Source organism: Hypanus sabinus, chromosome 5, assembly GCF_030144855.1.
Source record: "Hypanus sabinus isolate sHypSab1 chromosome 5, sHypSab1.hap1, whole genome shotgun sequence".
NCBI lineage: Eukaryota > Metazoa > Chordata > Chondrichthyes > Myliobatiformes > Dasyatidae > Hypanus > Hypanus sabinus.
This window is the reverse complement of record NC_082710.1, coordinates 33,052,749-33,070,647: the sequence shown is the minus strand read 5'-3', so window position 1 is coordinate 33,070,647 and position 17,899 is coordinate 33,052,749.

The window sequence follows — 17,899 nt, the reverse complement described above, 5'->3', positions numbered from 1 at the left end:
AAGTGGTAACTATTGTTTGCATACTCAATGATATACACACTGTCTTTAGGCAAGGACAGCACTGCCAAAATCAGTTTGAGGTTAAAAAAAATTATTTGTTTAACTCTTGAATTGTGCATCATTTTATATTGCTTTTGATCACATATTATATCATATTATAGGGATACAAAATTATGAGGGATATAGATGGAGTAAAACAAGTAGGCTTTTTTCACTGAGGTTGGGTGAGACTAAGACTAGAGGTCATGGGTTAAGGGTGAAAGTTGAACTGTTTAAAGGAAGATGAGGGGTACTGCTTCACCCAAATGGTTGTGAGAGTGTGGAGTGAGCTGCCAGCAGAAATGGTGGTCAGGTTTAATTTCAGCATTCAAGAGGAACTTGGATAGGAGGGGTATGGAGGTTGATAGTATTAGGTAGGTAAATAGTTCAGCATGGACTATCATTGTGCTGAAGTGTTCTGTAGCGTATGGCTCTATAACCAGTCCTTAATATTTAGTCATCTTGCAGAAATAAAACAAAAAGGTACTCTACCTGTTTTGCACTGTAACGTTCAAACCTATGAAATTTCATGGATTGAAGTGTTATTATAGACTATCTAGACTTCCTAAAACATTCCAAAGACAGGTTGATATTTGTTATTTAAATATTCTGGAGCAGTATTAAAATCCACAGCAGAACATCCTCGCCATCTAGTGTTCATTTAGCTGCAATTTCTTTTTCAGGATTGTGGCCAGTGTGGTGGATAATTTAGAAGTTGCTAATCTTTTGGGAAACACTGTTCTCATAAGATGAAATGTTTACACTTACAGCAGTCTTACTTGCCTGCTATGATGTAGTTCTACGCTCAATGGGCACATTATTTGGTACCTCCTGTACCTCATAAAGACACCACTGTGTGTACGTTCATGGTCTTCTGCTGCTGTAGCCAATCCACTTCAAGGTTGATGTGTTGTGCATTCAGAGATGCTCTTCTGTACATCAGTGTTGTAATACGTGGCTATTTGAGTTACTGTCGCCTACCTGTAAGCTTGGACTAGTCTGGCTGTTCTCCTCTGGACTTCTCTCATTCACAAGGCCTTTTTGCTTACAGAATGCTGCTCACTGGATGTTTTTTTTTCGTTTTTCACACCATTCTATGAAAACTTTAGAGACTGTGGTGCATGAAAATTCCAGGAGATCAGCAGTTTCTGAGATACTCCTTATCTTATGAACAAACATCCCATGGTATTTGGCATCAGTCTTCACTGTGGTACTCACCAGTAATATGCCATAAATTCGAGAGTGTCAGAGGGCAGAAGTGATTGTAGTTGCTATTACTAAGGAGAAGATGCTTGGGAAGCTGAAAGGTCTAAAGGTTGATAAGTCATCTGGCCCAGATGGACAACTCCCCAGGGTTCTGAAAAAAGCAGCTAAAGGGATTGTGGAGGTATTAGTCATGATCTTTCAAGAATCAGTACATTCTGGAATGGTTCCGGAGGACTTAAAAATTGCAACTACCACTCCACTCTTTAAGAGGGCAGAAGAAAGGAAATAATAGGCCAGCTAGCCTGACTTCAGTGTTTGAGAAGATGTTAGAATCCATTATTAAGGATGAGGTTTTGATGTGATAAAATAGTCCAAGGTCAGCATGATTTCTTCCAGGAGAGAGCTTGCTTGACAAATCTGTTGGAGTTCTTTGAGGAAATAAAAGGCAGGATACACAAAGGAGAGTCAGTGGATGTTGCTTACTTGGATTTTCAGAAAGATTTTGACAAAGTGCTGCACGTGAAGGTGCAAAACATGATAGGAGCCCATGATATTACAAGAAACATACTAGCATAGATGGAAGATTGGCTGACTAGAAGGAGGTCAAAAGTGGGAATAAAGGGGGCTTTTTCTGGTTGGCTGGCAGTGACTAACAGGGATCTGAGGGGTCAGTGATGGTCCATTACTTTTCACACTCTATGCTAAAGATGGAATTGATGGTTTTGTGATCATGTTTTGTGGACGATACAGAGATAGGTGGAAATGCTTGCAGTGTTGAAGAACCAAGGGTTTTGTCTGCACCCAAGACAGGTTGGGAGAATGAGGTGGCAAAATACAGTGCAAAAAAATGTCTAATCATGCACATTGTTAGAAGGATTCAACAATTTTCTAAATGGGGAGAGAATTCAGAAATTAGAGGTGCAAGGGGACTTGTCAGTCCTGGTGCAGGGTTCCCCAAGTGTTACACTTCAGATTGAGTTGAATTGACTTTATTTCTTACATCCTTCACATACATGAGGAGTAAAATCTTTACATTAGGTCTCTGCCTAAATGTGCAATCATAGTAATCTATAATAATTTATAATAAATAGAACAGTCAATGTTACATAGAAATACACTCAAATCAACATGAATTAATCAGTCTGATGGCCTGGTGGAAGAAGCTGTCCTGGGAGCTTGTTGGTCCTGGCTTTTATGCTGTGGTACCGCTTCCCAGATGGTAGCAGCTGGAATAGATTGTGGTTAGGGTGACTCGGGTTCCCAATAATCCTTCGAGCCCTTTTTTCACAACTAACTTTGTAAATGTTCTGAATCATGGGAAAATCACAACTACTGATGCACTGGGCTGTCCACATCACTCTCTGCAGAGTCCTGTGATTGAGGGAGGTACAGTTCCCATACCAGGCAGTGCAGCCAGTCAGGATGCTCTCAATTGTGCCCCTGTAGAATGTTCTTAGGATTTGAGGGCCCATACCAAACTTCCTCAACCATCTGAGTTGAAAGAGGCACTGTTGTGCCTTTTTCATCACACGGCTGGTGTGTACAGACCACGTGAGGTCCTCGGTGATGTGGATGCCGAGGAACTTAAAGCTGTTTACCCTCTCAACCCCAGATCCATTAATGTCAATAGGGGTTAGATCGTCTCCATTCCTCCTGTAATCCACAACCAGCTCCTTTGTTGTGGATTAACAACAAACAATGTAGTGTCATTGGCAAATTTAATTAGCAGATTAGAGCTGTGTATGGCGACCCAGTCATGGGTACACAGGGAGGAAAGAAGGGGACTTAGTACACAGCCCTGAAGGGCTCCTGTATTGAGAGTCAGAGGGGTGGAGGTGAAGGAGCCCTCTCTTACCATCTGCCAGCAATCTGCCAGGAAATCCAGGATCCAGTTGCACAAGGTAGGGTCAAGGCCAAGGTCACTGAGCTTCCCGTCGTGGATGGAATAATGGTGTTGAATGCTAAACTGCAGTCCAAGAACAGCATTCTCACATAAGCATCCTTCTTTTCCAGATGTGTAAACAGTACGTAGAGCAGTGGCTATTGCGTCATCTGTCGATTGGTTGTGTTGGTAGATGAATTGTAGGGGACCAGTATGGGTGACCATCCTCTCAAAGCATTTGCTTGTTATTGAGTTCATGGTAAGGAAGATAAATGCAACATATAAATACGTTTTGAGGGGACTAGAATCAAACCACTTTTGTAGCATTGTGAGTAGTTTTGGGTCCTATTTCTTAAGGAAAGATGTGCTGCCATTGGAGAAGGTCCAGAGGAAGATTGAATGAATGATCCCAGGAATTAAACAGCTAATGTACAAGGAGTGTTTGATGTCTCTGGGCCTATACGCACTGGAGCTTAGAAGGATGAGAGGGAATCTCATTGAAACCTAACTAATATAGAAAGCCCTTGTCATAAGGGGACAGGGGGCTGGACCCAAGCACAGGACACAGGCATTGAAGTACTAGGGGCAGGACAGGAACAACTAAATGATAGACAAGATGTGGTGACCATGGTGTGCGTGAGGGACATGACATTCAAGGTGATTCTGGGGTTCCGGGAGAGTCTTAGAGTTCAGGCAAGGCAGGATCCCAGAGTTCACTGGGCAGGCCACATAACTCCTGGGCAGGGCCCAGACCTCCCAGGCAGGAACACAGGGGCCTGAGCAGGTCACAGGGAACAACCCATCAGCAGCGAGGAACAGGTAGGGGCAGAGACCTCTGGGCAGGCCACATAACTCCTGGGCAGGGCCCAAACCTCTCAGGCAGGAAAACAGGGGCCTGAGCAGGTCACAGAGCACCTGGGTAGGTTGCAGGGCACAACCCATCAGCAGCAAGGGATAGAAAGGGGCAGAGCTCCCCACCAGGCAACAGTAGTCCAGCCAGGCTTGCCCAACAGAGGCAAGGGATAGGAAGGGAACTAGGTCCAGGTTAACTGCCAGACTTACTCAAAGAACTTATCTTTAATGAGGGGGGAACTCCAAGCCAGGACTAGGACCAGGACGACCAGGACGACGACGACAATGACGACCACCACCACAGGGAGGTGGACAGGGAGAGGGTGCTTCCAATAGTGGGAGAGTCTTGGACCAGAGGACACAGTCTCAGAATAGAATGACATCCTTCTAACAGAGATGAGGAGGAATTCATTGCCACAGACAAGCGTGGAAGCCTTGTCATTGTGTATATTTAAAGCAGAAGTTTATAGGTTCTTGATTAGTAAGGTGCCAAAGACTAACAGGGAGAAGGTAGGGAGAGATCAAGAAGCTCTTATGTCCTATGGCTGAAAATGTCATAATCGGACAGTGAATTTCACCTTTAGAAGACAAATTTATAATAAGACACAGAGTGAACATACACTTTAGAAGAGTCAACCAGCTACATCACTTCCCACCATTGAAGGCACCTTCAAAAGATGGTGTCTGAAGAAGACAGCATCTATCGTTAATGACCCTCAACGCATAGGACATGCCCCTTTCCCATTACTACCATCAAGGAGGAGGTACAGGAGCCTGAATACCCACCCTCAGTGTTTTAAGAATAGTTGCTTCCTTTCTGCCATCATATTTCTGAACAGTAACTTGCTATTCCTCTTACACTATTTATTTAGAATAAAATTCAAAGTGAATTCATTATCAAAGCATATATATGCCACCATTTACAACCCTGAGATTCATTTTCTTGTGGGCATTCACAGTAAATACAAGAAACACAAAAGCATCAATGGAAGACCACACCTAACAGATGGACAAACAACCAATGTCTAAAAGACAATGAACTATGCAAATAAATAATAATAATAAAAGAAAGAGAATAAATAAAATAATAATAATGATAATAGTAATAATAATATGTATTGAGAGCATTAGATGAAGAATGCTCGAAAGTTGGTCCACAGGTTGTGGATAAAACCACAAAATGCTGGCAGAAAGCAGCAGCAAGGGTTTCGGCCCGAAACGTCGTCACTACCTCCTCCCATAGATGCTGTCTGGCCTGCTGAGTTCTGCCAGCATTTTGTGTTTTTATCTATTTCCAGCATCTGCAGATTCACTCGTGTTGCCACAGGTTGTAGAAACAGTTCAGTGATGGAGTGAGCGAAGTCAAGTGAAGTTGTCCCTACTGGTTGAAGAGTCTGATGGTTGAGGGGTAATATATCTGTTCCTGAACCTGGATATGTGGATTCTGAGGCTCCTGTACCTTCCTCCTGATGGAAGCAATGAGAAAAGAGCATGGCCATGATTGTGGGAGTCCTTAATGATGGATTCTTCTCTAATGTGACAACACTCCATGTAGATGTTCTCAATGCTGGGGAGGGCTTTACCCATGATGGACAAGGCCATATCCATTACTTTTTGTAGGATTTTACATTTGGGGCATTGGTGTTGCCATACTAGGCCATGATACAACCAGTCAATATACTGTCCATCACACACCTATCGATGTTTGTATGATATGCTGAATCTTCCAAAACTTCTAAGAAAATAGAGGCACTTCTGTGCTTTCTTCATAATGGCCCTTAGATTGCTGGGCACAAGACAGATCCTCTGAAATGATAACACAGGAATTTAAAGTTTCTGAGCCACTTCTCCTCTGATCTTCCAATGAGGATGGGTTCGCGGACCTCTAGTTTTCTTCTGCTGAAGTCTGTAATTAGCTCCTTGAGTCTTGCTGACATCTTGTAGCACCAATCTGCCAGATTTTCAATCTCCCTCCTATATGCTGATTCATCACCACCTTTGATTTGGCCAACAACTGTGGTATCGTCAGCACACTTTAATATGGCATTGTGGCTGTACCTAGCTTCACAGTGATAAATATAAAGACAGTAGAGCAGGGGCCAAGCCCACAGCCTTATGGTATTCCTGTGTTGATGGAGATCGTGGAGCAGATGTTGTTGCCAATCCAAGCTGACTGGGATCTGCAAGTGAGAAAGTCAGGGATACAACTGCACGAGGAGGTATTGAGGCCAAGATCTTGAAGCTTATTGATTAGTTCTGAGGGGATGATGGTATTGAATGCTGAGCTATAATCAATGTAGAGTTTCTTTGCTGCCCAGATGTTCCAGGGTTGAGCGAAGAACCAAAGAAACAGCATCTGCAGTTGACCTGTTGTGATGGTAGGCAAATTGGAGAGGATCCAAGTTACATCTCAGTTATATTTCTTCACCAACCACTCATCCAAGTTATATTTCATCACCAACCACTCAAGACACTTCACCTGAATATCACTGATCTGGCCCTCAGCAGAGCGCAATCTCATGGTTCATCCAGGTTTTCTGGTTGGGGAAAACTCAATGATTTTGTGGGGACACACTTGTCTACAAATCTTTTTATAAAGTCTGTGACAATCGTGGTGTATTTGTTCAAACCCTCCGATGAGTCCTTGAACATGGCCCGGTCCACCAACTTGAAGCAATCCCATAGCCTCTCCTCTGCTTCCCACAATGGCCTCTTTGTTGTCCTTATCTCTTGAGCCTTGCTCTGAATGTAGGTATAAGGAGGACAGCCTAGTGATCAGATTTCCTGAAATATAGTCTAGACATGGAACAGTAGGCATTCCTAATCATAGTATAACAGTAGTTACGTCGAGATCCCAGTGCTGAAAGTGATATGTTGATAATAATTGGGTGGAGATTTTTTCAAATAAGTCTAATTGAAGTACCGACAATAAACTGAAATGTGTCAGCATAGGCTGTTCCTTATCTGCTGATGGCAGCACTCAGTATCTCAAATGTCTGAGTAATATCAGCCTTTGATGGTATATAACCTACGCTCAGGATCACGGAGGAGAACTTTCTTTGAAGTAGAATGGAATGACACTTAATCATTAGGTGCCCCAGGTTGGGGGAACAAGAGTGTGACAAGACCACTGCTTTTGAACACCACAAGAGTTTATCATGAAACACAGACCCCAACCTTTTGCCTTCTTTGAATCAGCATTCTGGTTTATCCAGTGTATCAAGAAGCGCTTGGGTCTTACCAATGCATCTGACATGACTGGGGTGAGCCATGTCTCTGTCAAACACAGAATGTAGCAATTCTTCATTTCCCTCCATTATGGCAATCTTTCCGTTAGGTCCTCAATCATTTTCTCCAGCGACTACATTTGCTCACAAGATACTGGGTAGAGGGAGTTTTATGCCCCAGAGTTTTTGTCTGGCTTAGAGTCCTCTACTCCTCCCTTTCTTTTAGGCATGGCAATGTACCTTCGCCCACCTAAAGCTGCCATATCTGCATGCTTGAGAGCTAAGTCTGTAGAACCTTTCAGAAGAACATGAAATCGCTGGTTCATTAAACTGGTTCAAAAGTACATTACTTACAGGGAAATTACAGACCGCAGATTGTAGTGGGAGTACTTCAGAAGAAGTATATTTAGACGTTTTGTAAGCTGTCTGCTATATGTTGCCATGTTTCGTCAGCACCATCTTGCCTTTCAGGCCATATAGAACATTACAATGCAGTACAGACCCTTCAGCCCACAATTTTTTGCCAACCTTTAAACCTGCTCTACGTTCAATCTAACCCTCCCCATTTTTCTATCATCCATGTGCCTATCTAAGAGTTTCTTAAATGCCCCTAATGTATCTGCTTCCACCATTTTCTGAGTTGCAACTCAACCCTGACGTCCTCTCTTTAGTATCCTCCATTCACTTTAAAAGTGTCCCCCCTTGTATAAACCATTTCTTCCCTGGAGAAAAGTCTCTGGCTACCAACTCCGTCTGTGCCCCTTACCCTCTTATACATCTCTACCAAGTCAACTCTCATCCTCCTGTGCCCCAAAGAGAAAGGTCTCAGCTTTTATTTGTTATCTATTTATTTAATAAAATAGATTTATTTTTACTTATATTGTAACTTATCGTAATTTTCTATGTATTGTACTGTATTCCTGCTACAAGACAACAAATTTTACGATGTGTCAGTGATAATAAACCTGATTCTGATTCTGATTCAATGTATGTTCACTGATACTGCAATCTGAAACATGGCATGTCAGCTCTCTGCTCCAAGCATGAATGATTCTTTCACAGCTGTGCAGATCAGGATGTTCCAATGGCAAAACTTGCTATTATAAACTGTAGGTAAAAAAAAAAGAGCCCTTGTGTGTTTTCTTCAACGTTCTACTGAGAAGGAAAATTTGTTTTACTTCACTCTCTGTACTGTGATATTCTGCAGGCCAAACTTGAGCAAAAGCTGTGATACCCATGTACTAACATCCGTTTGACACTACTCTTTACTTCTTGATGCCTCGGGCAAAATAAGTACATTAAAGAAACTGAATGTAAACTGTAATAAATAAATATTTTAGTTGAAAACACAGATTTCATTTCCATTCAACTCAGAAATTGCACTGACAAATGCTTAGCTGCCAAGCTGGCTCTTTGTCAGTTTTAGCACTGATATGCTGATTCTTTCCCAAATATCAACAGAGCCTTGCATATAAAACGGAGATTTAGTTCAAGTGGTAATGCAGCAAAGATTTCAAGCGTCACACAAGGCAATATTTCACTTTTACCCTTGTTGACTGCTATTATTAGGATTTCTTCTCCACCACCCAGGCCATGTTCTCTTCTCACTGCTGCCACTGGGAAAGGGGTAGAGGAATCTTGGGTCCCAAACCACCAGATTCAGGAACAGTTATTACCCTTCAGGCTCCTAAACCAGTATGGATAACTTCTCTTACCTCAACACTGAACAGATTACACAACCTATACACTCACTTTCAAGGACTGTACAACTTACAGTTTTATTATTTATTACTTATTTGTTCATTTTTTTAAAATTTGTATTTGCACAGTTTGTCTTCTTTTGCCCAGTGGTTGTTTGTGTGTAGTTTTCCATTGTTCTATTGTATTTCTTGGAATCTACTGTGAATGCCTGCAAGAAAATTAATCTCAGGGTGACATATGCCTATGGTGACATATACATACTTTGATAATAAGAACATAAGAGATAGGAGCAGGAGTAGGCCAATCAGCCCCTCAAGCCTGCTCTGCCATTCAACAAGATCATGGCTGATCCAATCTTAACTCTAGTTTTCACCGAATCCCACAAGGCAACAGTGTCAACCAACAGGGCACCATGCCACCCATTTTATTTTATTATTCATCCTGCCCAAACCCATGTGATCACCCAGGGTCAAAAAGAACGATTTGCCAATTGAGGAGAAAAAAACTGGAAAATTCCTCTCCGACCCATCCAGGCTATCGAAAACTGGTCCAGGAGATGACATGGCTGATCTAAACCTAGCCTCATGTCCACTTACCTGCTCTCTCACTGTATCCCCTAATGCCATTTTTATCCAGGAAAATGACTATCTCCGTTTTGAATTTATTGAGTGTAGTAGCTTCCACAGCTCTCTGGGGCAGTAAATTCCACAGCCCCACTACCCTCTGAGTGAAGAAATTTCTCCTCATCTCAGTCCTGGAACGGCATCCGCTTATTTTAAGATTATGCCCCCTAGTTCTAGTTTCACCCAGCATTGGGAACATTCTCCCCGCATCCACCCGATCAAGCCCCTTCACAATCTTATATGTTTCAATAAGGTCGCCTCTCATTCTTCGGAACTTCAATGAGTAGAGTCCCAATCTACTCAACCTCTCATCATACATCAACCCACCCATCCCCGGAATTAACCTAGTGAACCTTCTCTGCACTGCCTCGAGAGCCAGTATGTCCTTTCTTAAATATGGACACCAGAACTGCACGCAGTACTCCAGGTGTGGTCTCACCAATACCCGGTACAACTGCAGTAAGACCTCCCTGTTCTTATAGTCCATCCCCCTTGCAATAAAAGCCAGCATTCCATTGGCCTTCTTGACCACCTGCTGCACTTGCATACTAACTTTTTGTGTTTCCTGCACCAGGACCCCCAGATCCCTTTGCATAGAAGCACTTTCCAGTTTCTCTCCATTTAGATAATAACTTGCTCTTTTATTTTTCCTGCCAAAGTGCAAGACCTCATACTTGTCAGTATTAAATTTCATCTGCCAAATGTCTGCCCAATCACTCAGCCTATCTATGTCCCCCTGCAGGGTTTCAATGTCCTCCACACTCATTACACTCCCTCCCATCTTTGTGTCATCAGCAAACTTCGATGCGTTGCACTTAGTCCCTTTCTCCAAATCATTAATATAGATTGTAACGAGTTGGGGTCCCAACACCAACCCCTGCGGAACACCACTAGTCACCAACTGCCAGTCCGAGAATAAACCATTTATCCCAACTCTCTGTTTTCTGTTAGAAAGCCAATCCTCCACCCATGCCAGAATATTATCCCCAATCCCATGATTTTTTACTTTAAGTAATAAACTTTGGTGTGGCACCTTGTCAAATGCCTTTTGGAAGTCCAAATACACTACATCCACTGGTTCCCCTTTATCTACCCTTTAGCCACCCTTTTTCTTTTTATGTAACTATAAAAACTCTTACTATCTGCTGTTATGTTTTTTGCCAATTTACTTTCATAATCTATCTTCCCCTTCTTAATCAATCTTTTTGTTATTTGCTGCTGATCTTTAAAAGCTTCTCGATCTTCAATCTTCCCACTAGATTTAGCTACTTTATATAACTTTCTTTTTAGTCGTATACTTTGCTTTATTTCTTTACTTAGCCATGGATAACTATTTTTTCTTTTACACCCTTTTTTCTTCAGTGGAATATATTTTTCTTGATAGTTGTAAAATAACTCCTTAAATATACACCACTGATCAAGTACCGCTCTACCCTTTAATCTATTTTCCCAATCCATCTTAAGCAATTCCACTCTCATACCATCATAGTCTCCTTTATTTAAGCTCAGTACGCTTGTTTGAGATCCAACCCTCTCATCCTCTAATTGAATATGGAATTCGACCATGTTATGGTCACTCATTCCAAGGGGATCCTTTACTAGGACATTTTTTATTAGTCCTGTCTCATTACACAGGACCAGATCTAAGACTGCTTGCCCCCTTGTCGGCTCAGTAACGTATTGTTCAAGGAACCCACCCCGAATAAACTCAATAAACTCTTCTTCAAGGCTGCCGTGTCCGACTTGATTAGTCCAGTCAATATGAGAGTTAAAATCCCCCATAATTATAGCTGTTCCCTTATTACAAGCCCCAACTATTTCCTGATTTATGCTCCGACCAACTGAGTTACAGCTGTTTGGAGGCCTATAGACTACACCCACCACTGCTTTTTTCCCTTTACTATTTCTTATTTCTACCCAAATTGTTTCGTTATCCTGATCCTTTGAGCCAATATCATTTCGCTTTATTGCAGTGATTTCTTGCTTTATTAACATAGCCACCCCACCTCCTTTTCCTTCTTGCCTGTCTCTCCTAATTATCGAATACCCTTGTATGTTTAATTCCCAGTCCTGGTCACCCTGCAGCCATGTTTCAGTAATTGCCACAATATCATAACCATACGTATTATTTGTACTGTCAACTCATCAATTTTATTCCTAATACTACGTGCATTCAAATAAGTATACTTTGAACTTTGAACTTCCTTACTGAACTAATGACTGCAACCCACATACTAACTTTTACCATGTCAAGTGTAATATTGGTTTTATTCACTGGGAAAAGTAATGACAGCCAAAAGCTGCTTTTCTGGATCAGTTTGTCACATTTGGTACTTGTAATATATTCTGTTATACTTTCTGCCCCACTGGAGACGAATGGAAATTTAAGGTATTTGAAAGTTAGCATTCATGGAGCAAGCACAAAAGAATGAGGAAACAGCAAACAATTGCTTTTTACATTTCACAGGAAATCTATTTCAATAATGCATTTAAGAAATGGAAGCAGCATGAACCAGCAAGAAATCCATTCACTTATAAATGGTCACAGCTGACAAAATGTGCATTATTGTTCTACATTTTACTCTTCTTCTCCAGGCAATCGAATATCATCAATTAGATGCTTCAAATAATTTGTAATTCTTGAATCCATTTCTGGAGTGTTATGGGAAAACCAATAAATGGAGCAAACCACAGCACTATTTTAGCTGAAGTAAGTGGGAAATTTTTTTGGACACTGGGGACAAAGTAGCAGTGGTTAAGTTCAAAAGTGATTAAAAATTGACATTGGTTAGACTTTGTTAGGATCAGTACATTGTCAAGCACCCAGAAAGTGCTGGAGGAACTCTGCATGTCAGGCAGTAACTGTGGAGGGGAATAAAGAGTTGACATTTCAGATTGAGACCACTCATCAGATTTAAATTCAGATTTATTTATCACATTGTAGCGATGTGCTACACACAGCGCTGAAATAACGACAGGCAGTCGGTAAGTCGTTTCGAGACTAGTTTATTCAAACTTCGCGGCGCTGGCATTTAATCCCTAGCGCCCGCCCTCTCCAGGCGGAAATGACATCAGAGGTGCACTACCAAAGTCTCCCCCCGCGCGCTGGCTATTTGTGAGCCGGTTCGCCTGCGCAGAAAGTGGGTCGCCACAACTTGTTCATTGAAATGTACGGTGAACCACATCATTTGCATTAATACCCAGCACAACCACAGATGCTACACATTCTAGCACAACAATTCTAACACACACAGCAACAACAACAGCAAACATCATTGGCAACATATTTGCATGTGCTTTCTGTGTTTATGACTACACTGTGAAATTCATTTGAATTCATATAGAAAAATAAATAATTAAGAAAGGTCATTTGTAAGTATACATAGTATCCTTCCTGTAATACCACATCTCTTATCTTGTTAAGCACCCTTGAGTGTGACACCCTGTCAAAAGCCTTTTCTAAAAACTCAAGTAAACAATGTCCACTTACTCTGATTTGTTAATTCTGTTGTTATTTACTCAAATAAATCCAGCAGATTTGTCAGGCAAGGATTCCCCTTAACAAAACCATGCTGACTTTGGCCTATTTTATCATGAGCCTCCACTTATCCTGAAACCTCATCTTCAATAATGGACTCCAACATCTCCCCAACCACTAAAGTCGAACCGACTGGCCTATAATGTCCTTTCTTCTGCAAGGAAATTATAGGTTCCCTCCCTTCTTTAAAAGTGGAGGAGTGACATTTGCAATTTTCCACTCGCTAATAATCTACACTCCGATGAGCAGCTTAGGCTTCTCCAAGACAACCTCATTGCAAGCCTCGTCACAGCTTCTGGGCAAACAATAGCTCAAAACCAGAGAGCAGAAATCCAGAAGGGAAGTGAGAGTCAGAGCCTTTTACATCAAGCTCACATTTGACTAAGTGTGGCACCTAAAAACTCTGATAAAGCTGATCAGTGAAAATACTCCAGAGGCAGGAATCATAACTCATGCAAAGGAAGACGCTTGTGCTTATTGAATGCAAAACATCCCAACTCGGGCTTTCAAAATTAATCCATCAGACCTGAACAACATTCAGGCATGGGCTGTTAAGTGGCAAGTAACATTGATACCACTAAAATAGGAGGCAATGATCATCTCCAACAAGGGCAAGTCCAGCCACCTATACTATTTACTATTACCAAGCCCTCCACCATCAACATCCATGAGGCATCACTGACAGGAGCTCAAATGGACCAGACATGTGGGTCTACAGCTGCAACAGCAAGTCAGAAGTTGGGTATCCTGCAGTGGGTGACCCATCACCTGTTACTCAAAGGCCTTTCCACCAACTACAAAGTACAAATCAGCGACATAATTTAATTCTCTCCGGATATCTGGGTGAGTATGGCTCCAACTCTTAGGAAGCTCAACACCATTCAGCACTATAAGATTGAAAGAGTAAAAAGAAAATTTACAAGGATGTTGCCGGGACTTGAGGACCTGAGTTGTAGGGAAGTGTTGAGTAGGTTATGACTTTATACCCTGGAGCATGAGAGAATGAGGGGAGAGCTATGCAAAGTTATGAGGAGCATAGATTGAGTAAAGATAAGCAGGCTTTTTCCACTGAAGTTGGGGGAGGCCTGAAATAGAGGTCATAGGTTGAAGGTAAATGATGAAATATTTAAGGGAACTTCTTCACTCAGAGGGTGGTGCAAGTATAGAATGAAGTGGTGGATCTGGGTTCAATTGCAACTCCTAAGAGACGTTTGAATGAATACATGGCTGGGAGGTGTATGGAGAGCTATGCGAGTTGAGGGGACTAGGCAGAATAACAGTTCCGCACAGACTAGATGGGGTGAAGGCCCTTTTTCTGTACAGTAGCACTCTATGAATATGATGCTATAACAAGATAGCCTGCTGCAGCGGTACCCCATCCACCATCTATTCCCTTCATCACTGATACACAGCAGCTGCACCCTTTAAACTAAATGTAGGGCAGTTACTAGCACAGGGTATTCTGACACTTTCTCAAAAACCTGTACTCTCTGTTACTAAGACAAATGAGGGTAGCAGACCACAACCTCTGGTGTTCCCTTCCAATGTGTGCATCATACTAACCCAGGAATATATTGCTGCTCTTTCATCACCAGTAGGAAGTGGTTACACAGATCATTATGATGATACTTCACTTGAATGATTGTGATGTCTTAAGGAGGTGCCTCGTCACTTCTCTCTCAAGGGAAGTTAAGAATGCCGCACAATGGTGAAATGCTGAAAGTAGAAAATTAAATGACGAAGAAGTTTTCTATATGCTGGAGAGCAGTCACTGAATTATTAGGTGGATGTGAACAGTACATTATAATTCAGAATGAGTTAAATATTCTTAAAACTTATTGGAAGCACTATCCTGGAAATTTGCAGTACAGATTCCAGGGGCAAACCGTCTACTCTCAGCCTTGCTCCTATAACATTGGGTTGGTTGTTGGTAACAACAGTATTATAAATGTATTGGAGTCGGTTCTAAAGAAAACAATTTATAAAATGTTTAACAGTAGTAAAGGCAATAACTCCAAGCCAACATTTCTCGATGAAAGATGGATCTGGCAGAAGAAATGTTTTGTAATGCTCTTAAAGATTTACCAGAAGCAGCTTGTGAAAACATTGTAGTAGATGCTATATATCTTGAATTTCACAAAGCATTTCATCAGGTGTTTCACAGGGGACTATAACTAAAGTGAAAGCCCCTGGGAAAGAGAACGATGCAGCGAAGTGATAATAAATTGGCTAAATAATAACATGAAATAAAGAATGGTGATCAGTAGCTGTATCCCTAATTGGTCAATAAGGACTGTGGAGTTATATAAGGATCAGAATCAGCATTTGTGCTGATCTGTTTATAATGTCTTGTGGGCGATGCTAAGCGGGTGATGTGTGGGAAAGAAAGTAAAATGTTTGGGGATGACATTGAAAGAGATTTACAGCACCATTACTGAAACTCAAACTTGTGCTGATTTACTCATTCTAGCCTAGTCGTTATGTACAAGGTGTTATGGAAGGAGAAGGTTTGCCTCTATCCTGTGAATCATGTACACTGAATCAATAGAATAAAATTAGTAGTGCATTTGACAGGCAAATAAATCACAAATGGAGTTTAGCTCAGAAAACTAAATGCAGTTTATTTATCCAAAATAGCAAATGTGATTAAGTAAAGGAACTATTCCCTATTAATTAAGCCAGGTTTTAAGAAATACTTGAAAATTGTAGTTATTAAAAGGGTGGTGACATTTCCAGCAGGCAGTTGGAAAATAAACAAAATGCAGATGCAGTGTTGCTGTGTTAGATAGTGGAGTGTTTACTTCATTCCTGCTTCTTGCTCTATTTACTTGTGGCTGGGTGTAACATATCTGCTAATGTGTGGTCATCAGCAAATGGTCACTCAAGTACATTGCTCTCTTATATTGTACCTTTAAAGAAGCTAATCATCTCAAGTCAAAATTTTGAAACATAATTTGACAGTGAGCTACATAATGATATATTAGGGTAGCAGGAAAATATAATCTGAATAAAGAGAAAGTACAGTGTCCTAAGATCCGTCGGAGTCCTGGTGCATGATTCACAGGAAGCAGGAATAGAGAATTAGAAAAGATAACAGTATGCTATCAATTATTGCTAAAGGAATAGATTATCAAAGTAGGAAGGTTATGGCTCAGTTATGTAGGACACTAGTGAGTTTACAGCTAGAATACTTTGTATAGTATTGGCTTCCTTATTCGTGATTCCATTAAATTTTCCTAGGGTAAAACAGAAAGAAAGCATTCTGAAAATCTTGAAGGGGTGGGGAGAAGGATGAAGGAAGGAGTTCCTCCTAAGCTTGCAATGCTGTTTTGTAGTGATAATTTTAGCAATTAATAATTTGTGTGCTGAGGTGTAACTTAGCTGACCAAACATCAGCAACCAGGAAGAATCAAATTATATTAAGTAGGATACAAGAAATGTCTTTACATAGACTATTCTCAGTTCATCTTTAATAATATAACATGCAATTATTCATTTGGTTCATTACTTATAATCTACTCAGTTAGTTAAATAAAACAATAAAACATATTTGAACCAAATTGAACTCATTTTACTCAATAAACTCGATTGTTTACCTATTCTTTTTATTATATATGCATGAATGATAACAAATACTTACTTATTAAACAAAAGCCTATTTTCCATTATTAAAATATGTATGCAGAAATAATTACCAAACAAATGATATGTAAAATGCTGGGATCTGAATTGTGTCACGTGATGCAATCAAGATCTAAAGGTTACAATAGCTTCATAAATAATTGCCTTGATATCACACTGTGAGATATTAATTGCAAACATGGTAATGCATCCATAAAATTAAGGGGCTATTGTTAACCCTGTGTGCCTGGCAAGAAAATGAGAAGCATAATTAACAGGAATTTATTTAACCATTTCATTTCCAGCATGATAATTTTAGTGCAGTAAAAGACGCAGTAAATCCCTGATGCAGATCCAGGGGTCCCTTAACATTCCTCCCCTGCGCATTCAGGTGCATCGGGCAGCAACCTTGCCATTTCTTTAGTGTTTTTCTGTTATATGAGGTTGAGTTGCTGGCTCAACCATCAACCCAGCACAGGTGGAACTCCTGCAAGTAGCTGGCTGGATTTGAACCTGGGACCTCTTACTCTAAAATCCAAATCTGCACATCATGTTGGTTCAGTTTTTATCCTAACCTTCTCATGTAAGGCTACATCCACACTAGACCAGATAATTTTGAAAACGCTGGTTTCGCATAAAAATGATAGGCATCCACAATAGGCGTTTTAAAAAATATCTCTGTCCACATTGAAATGGATTTTTTGGCATATCTCCTCCTACTGTGCATACACAGGACACATCTACCGAAAACAAGCAACATGTTTGGTGTCGAATCTCGATGTGAAAGTGGAAGTTACAGACTAGGAAAACTTAAACGACGGGCAGCTGTTGACTGTCATGCAGGAGGACTTAAAAAAAACAAATACTGGAGCATTTGGAGGCAACCAACAGGGAGTTCATGGACAGAATGAACCGGCAGACTATGCACATTGAAAAACTGACTAACTCTGTTGCATTAAATAAGCACCTTGTTAAATGTGTAAAACATGTCTGCATCAGTATTAACTTGTATTTCCATACAATGTTACATTAGGCTGTTACACATCTATTGTCAGAGAAGTGCTTGCATAAATAGGTAAACCACCTTCATACAGGCAAGGACAGAAAACAGGGTAAAGTGAGTATACTTATTTATTCAGTAAGTTATGGGTCAAAATATTTGGTGAGTACATTTCTAACTCTTCTGGCTTCAGTCTCGTTGCTGTCTGTT